Here is a 16,296-nt window from a genome sequence, read left to right as displayed (position 1 = left end):
ACAGACATATGTTTATAGAGTTTCTGAAGCTCTCTTCTGAGGGAGAAGAAATTTAATTCCCCCCAAAAGCTTGACATAATATAAAGCGCAGTGAATTGCTTTAACTATCCTAGCATTTTTAGAGCTAACTGAAACTTTATTGAACGTTTCGTTGATTTTTCCAAATATGCAAATTGTACTGCATTTCACTTTACCGCGCGCCTCCATCCGAATCATACCTAAGTAGCTATTAAAGAAACGACAAACATATGCTCAAATGCATGTGTGCACATATTTGAAAACATACTTATTGAACTTTTTCAATTTCCAATGAAAGGCGGCGGTGATGGCATCTGTTTTGCATCGTTTCCATCGCTAAAGAGTAAAACAGAAAAACAGAAAAATAAGACTAAAAAAAAAAAAAAGAAATTGAAAATTTGAAAAAATACAAAATCCACAGATACCAGATATTCTTTTAAAGCGAATCATACACACCACTGGCAATCTAATAGAAAGTAGCGGATCTAGTTCGCAGTTTGTGTAATTACAGCTGTAACATTTCACAGGCAAAAACCAGCGACGGAAAGAAAACATACGCATACACGAGATAACGTAAACGGAAAACTTTGCACTCAATACCAGAGTCAGAATGACACTAAATTCCAAAAATATAAAATAGAAAATTTACTATATATACGTACATGTGGCAATGAACTATCAACAAAACTACGAATTTTTAGACAACTAAAAGTGCAAAGGAAACAAAAGCAATGTTGATATAGATAGCAACAGCAGACGCCTGAATGTATGTGAAGACGAGAGAGAGAGAGAGAGAGAGAGAGAGTTTTTCCTATGGACTACCGAAAGTTGAAATCTTATTTAAAAATCCCACGAATTACGGGGACAGTTGAAAGGGATCACAGCTGTGCAGTGTTATCCTCAGTATTAACTCAGTATTAACAGCAACATCATCAGTTGCTTATATGCTTTAATTCGTAGCACATAAGATTTCCTATGATAATTGACAGAAAAGGCTGTCGAGAATAATGTAGACACCATTCATTATGCTTAAGACGGTTTGAATTTCAATTCAATTAAAAATGGTTATGAAATCTAAAGGAGATAAAAGAAAAAAAAAAAAAAAACACACAATCGGTTTTTATTCAATTTTAAAAATTAAATTATAAGCCTTTTGAACGAAAAGCAATGAAAACACGTGCGTACACCATTGGGATGTCACCACCACAAAAACCCCGCAAAGCATATAAATAACTACGAATATATATATACACACACACACATATACACATATACACACATACATATATATATGAATCCGCAAATGCATATATACGTATAAAAACATAAACACTCTCGTATGAAGGTCTCATCTGTTAGTCGCATAAGGACATTAAAACGTTGTCGGTAAGTGTACACAAAACTCTAGTTTATCCTTTTATCCTATTTCTCATAACAACAAAAACGCATATACATATACGTATGTACGCACATACATATATACGTATCCTCTACTAAAGGACTTTCAATTCCCCTTTTGCTTAAATGCTTTTAAATGCTATTTTTACTGCATATGATTCATCGGATGGTATTGTTTGTGTTATCATTGTTATTGTTGTTTTTCTCATTGTTATTGCTGTTGTTGTTGGTATTATTATTATGTTACTGTATTGTTTTTGTTGTTGTTGTTGTTGCTTATTATGAAACAAGTGGCGCATGGCTGTCGTCAACACCTGTGTTCTTCATTTAAACACTTACATACATACATACATACAGTTGCGACTATTTGTTGCCTTTTATTGTTGTTATTTTTGGCGCTGCGTAAGCGCAACACTTTTATTATAGTATGGATGAAAAATTGTATCGACAATAGAATACCATTGAATAAGTAAAAATATTATTTAATCATTAAAAACTTGAAGATTTTTTTTTGAATACATTCAAACACCTTATGTAGGTGAATAACAAAATATTTGAAAATAAAGAAAAAAAAAATAAGAAAAAAATCTTAGCAAGGAGAGATAGTGCATTTGGTTCATGGATTGCAGGACAAAGGTTTGGCAACACATCATGAGAGATTTTTTCCCTCAATTATTCCTTTCAAGGCTGTGGGATTGATTTGCTCTATCATAAGAATAGATAAACGTTTGAATTGTTGGCGGACTTTATCAACTCCAAAACGTGAACGAGAAAGTGTCTTGATCGGTTTACATGAGCAATAATGTTTCAGCCATATGTTCAGCCGATATGTATGTTATTCTATTCTTTAATTGAGTTACTATAAGACTGGAACTAAGACCAAAGACATGGATTTTCTTCCTATTACTCCTGCATTGTTACCTAAGCTGTTACGACTCTTTTTCTTTTTCTCAGGAGTTTTTCTATTTTTTTGTATCGAAAAAGATTCGATAAAATGGTATTGCTTGGTAAGTGCACACACATTCGTCTTTTAAACTGTATTACAAATATTTAAGCCAAGGCGAATATAAAGACTGTACAAAAGGGTAACAAGAATGCCAAAAGGGGTAACCCTTCCGTTTCAAAAGAAGAAAAGTAGCAATCGACATTGATAATGCTCTCCGTAGCTTTTTTTTATGTTCATTTCTTCTAGTAATTTGTGTAACTACGAATAAAGGGCAGCTCTGTTCTCATTTGCTCCCGAAGTCACAAAAAGTGAACTCGAAATCTATAGCTGGACACATAGCTTTGGAGCATCTTCCTCTACCTAAAACAATAGTTTTCAATTTAGTATTGTTGAGTTATTCAGTGTATACAGCCACCAATCATAGAAGGCTCAAAATTGCATCTTCGGCATTCATTACTTTTATTGTTTGATTTGACGCAAACTGTTGCTGAAGTCTATCAAACATTTTTTAGTGTTGGTTTCAACGGTTTAAAAATAATGATTTTGATGTCAATTACAAAAAACGGCCTGGAGAATCAAAAAAAGTTCACGAACCATGGACTACAAGACTTATTGGACGGAAATCCTGCTGTGCTCTCAAAGAACTTTTGAAAAGCTTCTCAGTTGATCGATCAATTGTTTCTGGACGTTTACATGCGATGAGAAAGAACCAAAAGAAGGGATAATGGCTACCATACGAATTGACTGAAAGTGCAATTTCGAACCGTTTCATCATCGCTCGTCTCATTCCTGACTATGACTGATGAAGTAAAGTGGATCTACTACGACAATCTCAATTGAAGGAGAGCCATCCATATCGGATGTTCAAGGCCATAAAGTTTTGCTGTGCCTATGATTAGAGCAAGATACTGTGAACTACGAACGGAGTGAAGCCGTTACTGCAGACGCCTGCCGACCTTAGTTGCCTAAATGAACAATGTTTGGTGCTAGAAGATTAGCAACAGCGGCTAAAATGGCTATCACACGAATTGATGGAAAAGATTGCAAGAGTCGTTTAGGATGCACTATTGCAACTCCAGTGGTAAGCTCAGCGATACCCACCGTACTCACCAGACATGGTGCCACCTGATTACCATTTGTTCAGATCGGTGCAGCATGGATCGCTGCCAAACCATTATAAGTTCTTTCGACACGATAACGCCATGTTTCCAGAAAGATGGAAAATCGTTTTATTAATATATGTTGTACTAAATTTGCTCAATGAATGTCTTTTTCAAGTGAAAAAATGATCAAAATATATGCAAGCACCTAATGCTTTTCGATGTTTTATATCACATGCATAGCAAACAAAATTTTAAGAAAAATATGTGTTTTGCAAACAACTAGAATTAAAGCTGACATCCAAAATTAAATTTTTAGTTAACGCGGCTTCCTTTCAATATATAAATATGTATACATGTATATATGTCTATACATGTATATATATATATATATATATATATTTATATAGTGCTTAATAATTTCAGTGGAGCTGCCATTATCAGCCGCCGCAAGAAAAATGTAAAACGTAACTGTTTGCGTTGTTTTTTGTTATTGTTTGTATTGAAATCAGCGCAGAAATAACAGGGAAAGCTTGACTTTTGATAAAAACAGCAAAGTGTCTGACTTCTTCTCAGTAAGGCATAGTTATTAGTTGGAAGAAAGCAACAGCAAAAGCAGCTAAAGCACATGTTTTTAAATGGCACTCTCTGCTTGCGCTTGTATATGCGAATGTATATGTGAATATAACTGTGCGCCTGTTGGCGGCAAATTGTGTGCTTAATAGTTTGGCAACACTTGGTTATGTTGTATGTCAGTAACAGCCACAGTAGATGCATACACACGCTCGGAAACATTTGACTGCTTTAATGGCCTATTATACCAGAACTCTGTAACAGAGGAAAAATAGTAGAAGATGTCTTATCATACATACATACGTACACACGTGCGTATATAGCGATATAAACAAATCTAAAAACATGAAAACGTTTTATAAAAGCAATGCAATTATTTTCACAGCTAATGCCCATTCTGTCTTAGGGGGCAAATAAGTGAGAACCGACAGTCATATGTATGTATACGTATAGTACGTTTGTAAAGTGTGTTGTTAGAAACGTGTTTTTCTTTTAGACAAAACTTAAACGTACATAATATGTGTGTTAATGACATTTTTCATTTTTTGTTTCATTTTTTTTCTTTTTTGTTTTTTTTTTTTTTTTTTTGCTTTCTCCTTTCTTTTTCAAGCAGTGATTGTGCTTTAAGTCTGCAGACATGTGCATGCATATATACACACATATATACATACATGCATGATTTTTACTACTTTAAAGAAAAAATCTATCTAAAAAGAATATAAAGCAATATGTTGCTCTCGATGTGTATGTGCGTGCTTGTGTGTATGTATTTGTTTTGTTGTTCCAACAGCTGTTGCTGACATTTGCTTCATTCGTCATCGTTTGTGGTGTTGGTGGTGGCGGCCATGGATGGTTCTTCTTAAGGATTTTCTTTTATGCCAACAAAGCGTTATCTCACTGTTGGTGCACTTTTTTTCGTTTTTTTAATTTAAAAATTTTATAAGTGCACACAAACAGACACACAGACACACACACACACACACACACACACATACACGCGCTCTTTTACTAATACAAAACGTCAACAACAGCTGACTTCGACAGCGTTTTTTTTTTTTCCTCTTCTTTTTTTTTTTTATTTATAAACGAAGCAACACATCGACTGTCGTTGCTATTATTCAGCTGTGATGCTCTAATTTTCTTTGTCTGTTTGAATTGTTCTTTCACTCTTCCTTCAGCTATCGCGTCCAATATGTGTGTGTGCTTTGGATATTTGCTTTCATTCAATGATGCTGATTTTTTTATCTCTGTTGCATAATATCCATATATATATATATATATATATATATGTGTGTGGAAGTGTTGTCACAAGTGTTGTTTACTCAAGTACTTTATAAATTCAACACGCATTGTTCTCCTATAGTAAATGAACGTACAAATGAATGAATGAATGAATGAGAGGCCAAGAACTGTTATAACTACTGCTTGTGATGGCATTTAACAACACTTGTTGAAAGTCACATTTGTTATTTTTTCTCTTATCTTTTTCATTTTTGTTGTTTTGTTATTGTTATTGTCTTTTTTAAAACTACTTTTTCATCTATTTAAACTTTACTGTTTCAGTTTATTGCAACAGCTGAGACGATAAGTGTTATATCATATATGATATAGCGATGATAGAGAGAAGCGGCGGCAAAAAGGGAAACACAAAGTTCTCAATTGATTTATTTAAGTTTAACTAATTCAAAAGTTATGAAATAATCGAACTATAAACTAATTATGAATCTGGTATTCATCAAGAGACACAGAAATTGATTGCATTAATTAAGTCTTTTTGATTGACTTGAAGCAGACAAGAATCGAGTGCAAAATCAGATTTCGCAGATGAGATTATCTTAAAAAAAATTTTGCTAAATTTATCCTGCAAGCTTTGTATCCTAAACTGGGTGTTATCTCAAACTTTAGCAAATCATCCAGAAGGTCTTCGCAGCTCAACATCGGCCTGCAAGGCCTCACGATCTCATTTAAATCTGCTAGTAACCTTTTACAGCTGTCATAATCAACGAAGCGACGGTACTACACAAGGAGTTGCCAACTCATTTTAAATGCACTTACCCCGTTAACTCTTAACTGCATCAGTCAATCACTTTTGTATTTCGACGTTGAAATACACATATGGTCAATAAGGGCATTATTCAAAGATTTTTTTATTCGACAAACATTTTATTCCCATCTTAATAGCTTTCAGGAAAGTTCTGCGGTGCAGTAATCGCAACTAATGCGTTGCGGGTTATGCTTCATATATAGATATTTAGGTTAACTGGCAACTTCTAATCATGTAAACTGCATTGTGTTGCACATTACAGTTTATTTGCGATAGTATCGATTCAATCTTTTCCTACTACTTTGCATTAAAATATACCCAGCCATTCCGGTCTCATTAAACTCACAATGTAACTGCAAGAGGCCTTGCTGCGAGTTGTTTATGCTTCGATTAAAAGTCATCTTGTTTATCTTTTCTCTTTCGTGCATTATCAACCGCTTCGGAAATGACCCGAATTTGCTCACTGTCAGTAGATAAAATTGCGCTCGAAAAAATTTCCTTTAACATCTGGCGGCATATTTGTAGCCAGCCTTCTCAACCAAGACGAACGCCGTTAAAGACCGTTTCAGGTGTATATAAGTTAGACTCGCTTTTTATCGAAGCATTATTTGTCTCAGTCAAGATGAAAAGATCGAAAGCTTTTTGAGGAATTTGAAACTTTCGGACTGTAAGTGTTTGAACATTCTCTTGCTGATGTACATTTTCCATAACTTATCCAAGAACAAGATTTGCAACATTTTCGCTTTCATCAAAATGAGCGCAAAAAAGCGCAATTTTGGAAATAAATTGCTTGTCGTTATATCATAATATCTTATTTTTATGCCTATATCTAGTGAAATTTGTCGATCGTCCATTAAAACTCGTCAGCTCTGCTCTAAGGAAAATCACGTATGCTGTGGTTTATAGCGAGTATAAGGTTCAATATTGGTTAGGCTACTTGGAGCAACCCTCTGATCATCTGTTAAAATTATCCTATGAGCTACTAAATTAAATCAATGAATACACCCCCCTCCCCTCTTCCTCCCCCTCCCCATCCCCACCCAAAAAAGAAGCAATTTTTAAACTTAAAATTCGAAAAACGAATTTCTTGGTAACGTATGGAGTCTTATGCTATAGGGTTTCATCGATTGCGTAGCGTATTGACTTGTCCATTAAAATATCAAATAGCAATTCGTATATCATTTTCATATTTTACATTTTGACCGCAATTTAGTCATCATATGGTCTCATGTGCATGCTTATATACAATATGCACGCGGTCGCTTACAGTTCTCTTGAGGAATTGGAAATAATTTTGAAAAACATTTGTGTGTAGAATACATTACACTTACAAATGTATGCATGCACATAACTATGTGTATATATGTTAATGAATGAGTCCAATAACTAGTCACAGGCAGCCAGTCATCCAAGCCAAAGTAAAAATTGCTCTTAGAATTGATAGAAAACAGCTGCATACTATTGAAATGTTATTTCATTCATACATTTGGTTATTGTTATACACTTACCCTACACTGTGAGAAATAATTTTTGGGGGATTCATATTATAATGGCTGCCTTGATCTCTCCAATGATATTTAAATGTCGGTAAATGCTTGCTTGCTTGCTTGGTTGCTTTACCTACCCCATCTTTCAATTTTGTTCCAAGCATTTTACAATTTATGCAAATCATAAAAAAACGTTCTTCTGTTTTTATGAAAGAAAGAAATCTGCAAATAACATTAAACATCAGCGCTTACAGTGTATGTATTGTTAAGCAATGACGCACAACTGATGTTATTTTTATTTTATTTTTTATTTTTTTTTTTTTTGCGTATCGCAAAATAATAAAGATGGGTAAGAAAACCGCAAATGTTTGTATGAATGCATGCGTAATAACAATGCGAATACATGTGTCCGCTCTAGCAGAATTCCGGGCAAGTATATTTTAAAAAGAGCACATGGTAGCGGTATACCTCAACCTAAACCTATTATTCTTGGGCTTTAAAATGTGCGTTTAAGTTCCTGCCTGTTTTTTGTAAAACAATTAAATCAGTAACAACAGCAGCAACAACAAAATTACTCGGACAGGTAAATTGAAAGCGAATGTGATTGTTAAAAACTTATTATAACATATGTAAGCATGAGTGTATGTATGTGTGCTATAGTTCTAATATTACAAAAGCCATTCACTTCCATAACGAGACAAGACACAGCAAAGAATTTTAAAATACTTTTTAATTGATATTTAAGACAAATTTTAGCGATATACATATATATATGCATATAGAAAACAAATTGTGCACGCACATACATGTAAACGTTTTTGAATGTTTCATTCATGCTGAGCCGAATGTCAGCAACACTTGTTATTAGTTCTTTGCCAATATTATTTTAGAAATAAATTTATTAATGCAGGTGTTAGATATTAGATGTAAAGCAGCGCTCACTATACATACACACAATTAAGAAGAAATAAAACAGCATCGTTTAAAACAACAAAACATTTCAATTCAACATTCAATTCAACAACAAAGAATTTGTTGTTGAAAATGTTGTTGTTTTTTTTTTTTTTTTTTTTTTTTTTTGTTTTCTCATGCTCACCGTCGAAGGTTGAAGGTATACTTATTTTCGATTGGTGTTTGAGACAACCGAAAGAAAGCTTTAGCGATTCGGTTTGTATGAAAACCCGTCCGATGCAATTATTTTTTTGAAATATCAAGTTTGCATTCGAAGCAAACAAAAGCATGGAACGCTCTTACAAAGAAATGAGTAATGTAAAGGGAACGACACGCTCAGAGGATCACAACATAATATCGATTAAAACGATTTTGTTTTCGAAAGTAAAAAATCTGATTTCTCGTTCATAGCTCACAACTTTCCGCATATAGTTTATATAAAAATAAAGAAAATCCTTCATGCCCACCTAATGGTATGAAGTGTCGATATTTCTTTCTGTTTTTCTTCCTTTTTTCCCCCCCTTTATTTTAAGATAAAAGTAGTGGCCATAAATGGTCGCATCACACCCGTACATAATATTTTTCTTATTCATTTTAATTTAATTTAATTTTATTAATTGCGAAAAATATAAGCCAATAAATGGAAGAGAGTTCATAAACAAAAAAAAAAAAAAAAAAAAGAAAAGATTTTCAGTAGCCCCTACTTTGGGGCGAAGATTGCTTAAATGTTCAGTATATTCAAATTACTCAATGCAGTAAATCATGATTCACTGAACGGCTGAGATGAAGAAGAATACTCAAATTCCATGTCCCGATCCTTTCTTATCGATCGTTTTGCATAAAACTAAAAATTGAACGTTGGAGTGATGGAGTGGGAGCGCCGGCGGGGGGGGGGGGGGGGGCTCAACTTATTACAATTTTTTGAAAATATAAGGAAAACTAATAGAATAGAATAATAATATTGCGGGAGATTATTAAGCGCATGCTTAACTGCTAAGGAAAATAGTTTTTGAAAAATATTCAAAAATCGCAGCCATGAGAGAAATCTTTCTAGTGACCAGTTCAGTGAAATTTCCTCATCCACATAAGCCGAAATTACATTGAAATATTGATTTTTTGCGCGTTCGACGAGTATTTGAGTGAAAAAATTAATTTCTTGCCCTAAGCAACAGGCATCTTTTTCCGAATATCACAATTTTTAAATCAACTTATCACAGACCTAGTATGTAGTTCACTATAGTTTTTTTTTTTAAAGATATTATAAAAGATATAAATTGAAAGGAATGAAAATTTGTTGTAATTATGCTGCATGTGATTTTCAAAAATCATGTTTTGAGAAAAAGGCGTTCAGAGATTTGGAATGCGTTACAACCATAATAAAGCTGCTCGTTTGAAACTTTTTCGCAAACTTTAATTTCTTGGCAGAAATACTGAAAGCTTCTGAATCACTTAATAAGGATCATCTTGGTCAAGCTAAACTAACATATTTTTGGTTGGAAATGACATGAAACAAACGTAAATTTCCAAAGGTATATCTTAGTGTATGCAGTGCATTAGAGGAATTCGATATGAGTAAGTGTGAAACATTAGGCTGTAATTTCCCAGCAGGTGGCCTATAGCCCGTAGTTGGTTATTTTTTCCGGAAAAAGCGCAAGAATTCAAGGGAAAAATTGCTTTCAGGTAAAGTAATTTTCCCCACATATTGCTGAAAGATCAAAGCATCTATTAAGCCGATAAAAAAAACTTTTGTTTTATAAAATTTACAGCGGGTTCTCACATTTTCAAGGACACACAACAATATTCTGGCAGCAAAAGGGTTTTTTTTTTATCATTTTTATGCAAGGAAAGATGGCAGTATACTGACATTTGAGGAGATTGTTAAGCTTATCTCTAAGTATTAGAAAAAAGCAAAATTTTTCTGGAAAAATATTAAAAAATGGGCGATACTGGTGCAATTTCTATGAGGCATCTACACTGGAAGGGGTAATGAAGAAGGAGTACAACATGTCCACATTTGGGTCTAAAAAAAGACCAAAAAAAAAAACATTTAATCTACATTCCTATATCTGGAGAGTCATATAGGGGTGCTTTAGAAATATTGATCTTTGATTTTTCATCAAAAAAAAAACGATCCTCTCTTATTAATAAAAAATATTTGGATTAACTTATCGAAAAAATCCTATGCGAATCAAAAAAATATAACAACATGTATTCCAAGGCGAATGCGCTTAAAGTTTTGGCATATTATACGAACATGATTTTTGTCACAATTAATTTATTTTTCATACCCTACACCAATTATCGTACAGGGTGTATTAAGTTCTGTGCGGACGTATGTAACACCCTCTACGGCTTAAGGTAGACCCATCTTTTATTATAGGGATCGAGTCAGAATCATTTTCTAAATCGATCTAAACCTTTGTATCTGTCTGTCTGTCCGTCTGGTGCATGTCAATCTATTTTTATGTTCAAGCTGCAGGTCGCAATTTTTGAAATATTTTTATGAAATTTGCTACACTGATGTACTTTGGCTCAAGGACGAACGCTGTTGGAAATGGTTCGAATCGGTGTATTTTTTCAACCACTTTTCATATAACGCCCTATTCTGTATTCCGAATTCGTTATACGTAATTTTCAAAATTTTTCGGCAAAAGTGACCATGTAGTAGTATTTCTAAATTGATGTGAAAACTTTGGACCGGCTGGGGCAATTTTTTGAAGCCTCTCTCCCATAAGCATTCCTGCAGAAACTAAGCCTTTATATGGTAAAAAGGTCGAATTTCCACTATAACCAAATTTGGACCAAATCTATTTCTTCCCCTACCCTATGCAAGATTTCTCATGATATCTTAATAATTCATAGGATCGTTTCAGCAAATAAAATTAACAATAGGTCTATTAGTTTTGGACCCCCACATATACAGGCGCTGTCACGACACGCAAACTCTTATATGGAAAGAAAATCTAATCTTCCAATATGCGGGCTCCCATGAAAATAATGACTTTGGACGAAAACAATATGTACTTTGTAGCGAAAGTTATTGAGATGTGTGATGATCAGAGTGATGTCCATTTAGGCTGATAGTGCAAGAGCAGCAAAACAAAAAACTAGAGTAACATTAGTGTTTTTCAAAATTCATTAACTATATATTTTAGATATAAAGGAGTTAATATTTCACCAACGGAAGTTTGAAAACAATCAACGAAAATATTCATCAATCAATTTTCTCTTGTAATCCCCACAGTAGAATTACCATGAATCCATTTGAAGTTTAGTAAAGAATACGGTGCAGCTCTAGTGCCACAAAGGAAAAATAAACGAATTACATATATATATGTAATATATATTCTATATATCATATATTAGAATAACTAGACGGCATTGATCATTTTATTAAAATGTACTAACGTTCGCCGTATTGAAAACTTATGTCTTCATTCGACGAAGAAGCGCTGACGGATTTTCTGATTTAATTCTCTTATGAGTCATTTGCTGAATACCATGAGCATAAGGACGGACTGAACATATAGGCACTTTAGTTTAAATACTAAAGAAATAGAATGAAAATGAAAGGTGAAAAATTGTTAAGAACGAAAAAGATGGATAGGGCAACTATCCTTAACACATTCGCGGATGCGGATGCTATAGTAGTGATTATGATTGGGATGCGAAAAGACGTGGTTGCTGAAGGATTCAAAGTTTAATGTCCATTTTTATGCCCACCACTGAGGGATGGGGTTGTAGTCATTTAATTATTTCCTTATGTATGTAACGCCCAAAGCTGTAAGCTTCAGGGAGCCTATAGATGATTTTTTCATATCATTATATTTTTTCCATGTGCATTTAGAAATTTGCTTAAAAAGCGCTTAAAATTGCAAATTGTTCTACACTAGCAGGGAGGCTCCATTGCCCCCTTTAGCTCAAGTTTTCTCTTATATGAATGCTATAGCGTTCACGTCATCCCAGTTGAAAAATATGATCAATATTGTCATGGATGCTATAGCATTCATTGTATGTACGTTAATATAACTATTGTTATAAACTGTATTTAATCAGATTGGAGACACATACAACCCGATTTGAAATAAATTGACTGTCATTTTTTGCACCTCAGTGAAATTTTTACTATTCGCGAAAGTGTTAAATAAAGTAAAATCACATATATATATATAATCGTGGCGCAAACTAATAACATCAACAAACATCTTGGAAAACACACAGAGGTAGGCGTGAATTTTATAGGAGCTGACCAAAGTGTTTTTTGTTTCCTTCAAAGCTTTTGCAAAAAAATCATTTGTGTCGAGAAAAGTACGCAAAATGTGGAGCATCGTCTCATAATAAACGCCACAATGTATTGAACACACTTCCCATGAACCGAAATCAAATCGTGCATTGGTTGATTGTAGCAAAATGCCAAACCATGCAAACGTAGCAAATGGCAGAGAAAGTCTTTTGCTTCAATCTGGAAAAAAATTTAAGTTTTACAACTTAAAACATGATAGCCATGAAAAAATATTTATAGGCCGTCGTTATATTGTGTTTTTTTGAAAGTTGCATAATCAACAATTCGTGGAACAACATTGCATTTTTATTTATGTAATACGAAATCTGTACATTTTCTCTTAGCATAAAAAACATGTATATGTATATGATTATTTTTGTTCACTGCTCATTACATTTGCAAGTGTGCGTGGCCGTTGATCATCCATATGATAAAATAATTGATGCCACTTAATTTTTATGTACTTGTGGGTCAGACAACCTTTCATTTAATTGGTATCGCGATTTTCTTTTCTAACGAGTCCAATAAAAACATTTTAATGACAACCATCATCAAAGCATATCAACGATTCTAATTGAAATGGTAGAGTAGCCGGCCGTACACTTGATTGGATATTTGAATAATTGCTGCTGTTTGGTATGCATTCATAACCCATTCATTACAGTTCTTAGATTGTTGTTATTAGTATACATATATATATGTATATATATATATATATATATATATATATATAAAGGAGCAGGGCAATCGACATTTCCATTATCTATGCAATCTAAATAACGCAAACAAGGTTACTTTGAAACGTTTATCGTGCACGTTCATTATTCAAATATATTTATAACTACGCTATAGACAAGTTTAACACTTGTCCACGACGTGAAAAATTCTCATACAAAAACAAATGTGAACAAATGTCCAATCGTAGAGGAAAAGACAGTTCGGAGGGTACGTTGTCTACTAACTGATATCTCTATGCATGTTTTTTTCTTTTTTAATTACTAGGAATGTAAGTTGGCCCGATCGATGGCAACCATTTTAAAGGAACCCAGCGATAGATTAGTAATGTAAACTCTAAGTAGTCGAGAATGGAGAAGTTTCAATAACAATTGGGGAAAGGGAAAATGTAATCTCTGTGTTTGACGTTACAAACAAAACGAGTAATAGGCTTGACAATAAAGTTATGCGGCGGAAAATCAAAAAAAAAAAAAAAAAAAATATGATATAGTGGTCTGCAGGTGATATAAGAAGAGAATGTCCAATAGCGCGACTAACTCGAATAGGCAAAGTAAATTCAGATCGTACAATTTTCGTAGCGTATGGCAAAGTTTTTTTGGAAGCTGTCACTCTGGAGGCCAAGGTTGAGTACGTGATTAGTGGTTACATCATGACATTGTGATGAGTTCAATTTAAGGGATCCGTTTCGGGGGAGTAGAAAAGTGCGAGCTTAGCATATTATTCAACGTGCAAGAGTTAATACTTGGTAAAAATTTGTTAGTTTTAGTCTCGATCCCGTGCAAATCATATACGTTCCCAATATAAAGCAGAAGAATATCAACCGCTTAGGCAAAAAAACTGTAGCTAATATCGGTCGATTTAGATAAATCATTCAGAACGAGAATAAGACCAAGGACGCCAAAAATAGAAGCTAGCGCTAAGCCGAACATAGTCTCAGAAAATCAAAAACTAGAATAATTCCCTGACACCAGTTGTTTACGATTTGGAATAAGTAACCCCACAAGCTTACAAGCACAGCTAGAAAAATTTAATTATTTATTTATTTAAATAATAATCTTAGTATTTTGTTAAATCAAGAGCGACAAGAAAACAACTGCTCCCGTCATTAAGATTAACGCTAATCGATTTGGTGAGGAAAGCTGAAAGGTTACGGGTATTACGTCTTGACTCAAAGCTAAACTTATACATCAAGCGAGACATTACCGTCATTAAAGAACGTATCAGTTTGTTCCTTAATGATTTGCTCAGTTATTTTGAAAAGACAGGGTAGGAGACTAATCGATCGAAGACTATTATGTGTGAAGGACGAGCTTTGTTTAGGCATTTTTTGGAGATGAATTCAGATCACTTAGTGAATACAAGTGACTGATTGTGTGCCTTATCACCAACTGCAGATGGCTTTCTCTCGCGCTTTATATTCCCGCAAGGTAAACAAATACTTACTGATCAAATTCGTAGAGGCTTCAAGATAAATCCATGATACATCTGATAACAGCACAAGAGCCTAAGAAAAACCCTGAAGGTATTTCACAAAGCATCCGTGCGAAGCGGTGCACGCTATGAGTTATTAAACAGTTCCCAGATGTTATATGCCGATGTTTGGCACCGGAAGACTTTTTGAATTCCCGTTCATGTCCGAAGTCTCCGAAAGACCGTATGGTAGGTATAAACGTAAGAGTCCGTTAAGCACCTTACTGCAGTTAAGGTGACTGGTGCGTCTAAAGGTAAAAAAGGTATCCACTATATGTAAAATGCTTACCAGCAAAACTAATGGAAATATATTCTGACTTAAAGGGAAACGTAGATGGGTCAGCAAGCGCCCACGTTGCAAAAAGACCAAACCCCAGTCGATTGTTTCAAATTATGTTTTATTGTGCCCGATAGACTAAGGGCCTAAAGAGTTAACTGAATAACCGACAGCAGAGCATAGCAAAAAAATCGTAAAACTAAACTCATTCGTGTTTAGACCGAGGAAGAGTACTTGGAAACCAACATAATTGAAAGCAAACGCAAACGTAAACGGGTTGTGAGCATATGTGCACACAGATAAAATGATCGAACTCTTGGCGTTTACTTAAAACAATTGTATACCGAAAGCGAGACATTTAGAGCTCAGCATGGACCATCAAACATGTGACAATATGGCAATAATGTTGCCTTCCAGTGGTAACACTTAAACTCTAACGACAACCTGCATTCTATTTACAACATTTGCATGATAACAGTACAGATAACTCCCTTTACGTATAGAATAAAAGCGGGGAGCGTTAAATAACAAATTATTAGCTTAGACTATTTATATAAAACAAATGTTTGAGAAAATTTCATCAAAAAAGTGAACCGGTGTCGTCGCCTTTATCGAGATTCTCTTTTATCAAACATTTGGTAACCTTGTGCTTGGCGTTTTTTGATGAAACAAAAATATTAGCAAGAATCGTTATTGCACTCTTTCATCAAGAACTATTTCTTGGCTCACACAAAAAACTTCCTGTTCACGCTGAGTTTTTTTTTTTTACAACGCGGCTTATCGTTTGTTGTGCAGTCGTTCAAGAAGAAAAAGAAGAAAATTTTCGGATGGGAATTGAATACCGAAACAGAATAATTCGGATGAGGCTGATTTTTATCGACATGGATACATAAACAAGCAAAACAGTCGAATCTAGAGTTTAAGAAATACAAGAAATATAGTCGACCCTCTCCGAGTAAGGATAGCATTTCAACATTGTTCTGCGTTGGCAGTGTGTCACACTTTTTGAAAATTC

The 16,296-nt window shown here is 34.2% G+C and overlaps 1 protein-coding gene across 5 annotated transcripts in view; it reads left to right on the top strand.

Moving 5' to 3' along the window:
• Nucleotides 1-16,296, top strand: part of LOC119636831 (protein CBFA2T2) — a 72,032-nt gene that overhangs the window by 32,979 nt on the left and 22,757 nt on the right. The window contains exon 1 of one of the 5 annotated variants that reach the window (XM_038032508.1): nt 1,146-1,404. The exons of the other annotated variants lie outside the window; for them this stretch is intronic. The gene's annotated coding sequence lies outside the window, so the exon portion shown is untranslated. Of the gene's footprint in view, nt 1-1,145; nt 1,405-16,296 lie in introns of those variants that run through there. 5 annotated transcript variants of the gene reach the window in all.

This window comes from Glossina fuscipes, unplaced genomic scaffold (genome assembly GCF_014805625.2).
Source record: "Glossina fuscipes isolate IAEA_lab_2018 unplaced genomic scaffold, Yale_Gfus_2 28, whole genome shotgun sequence".
Taxonomy (NCBI): domain Eukaryota; kingdom Metazoa; phylum Arthropoda; class Insecta; order Diptera; family Glossinidae; genus Glossina; species Glossina fuscipes.
This window is presented reverse-complemented; position numbering and strand designations above follow the sequence as displayed.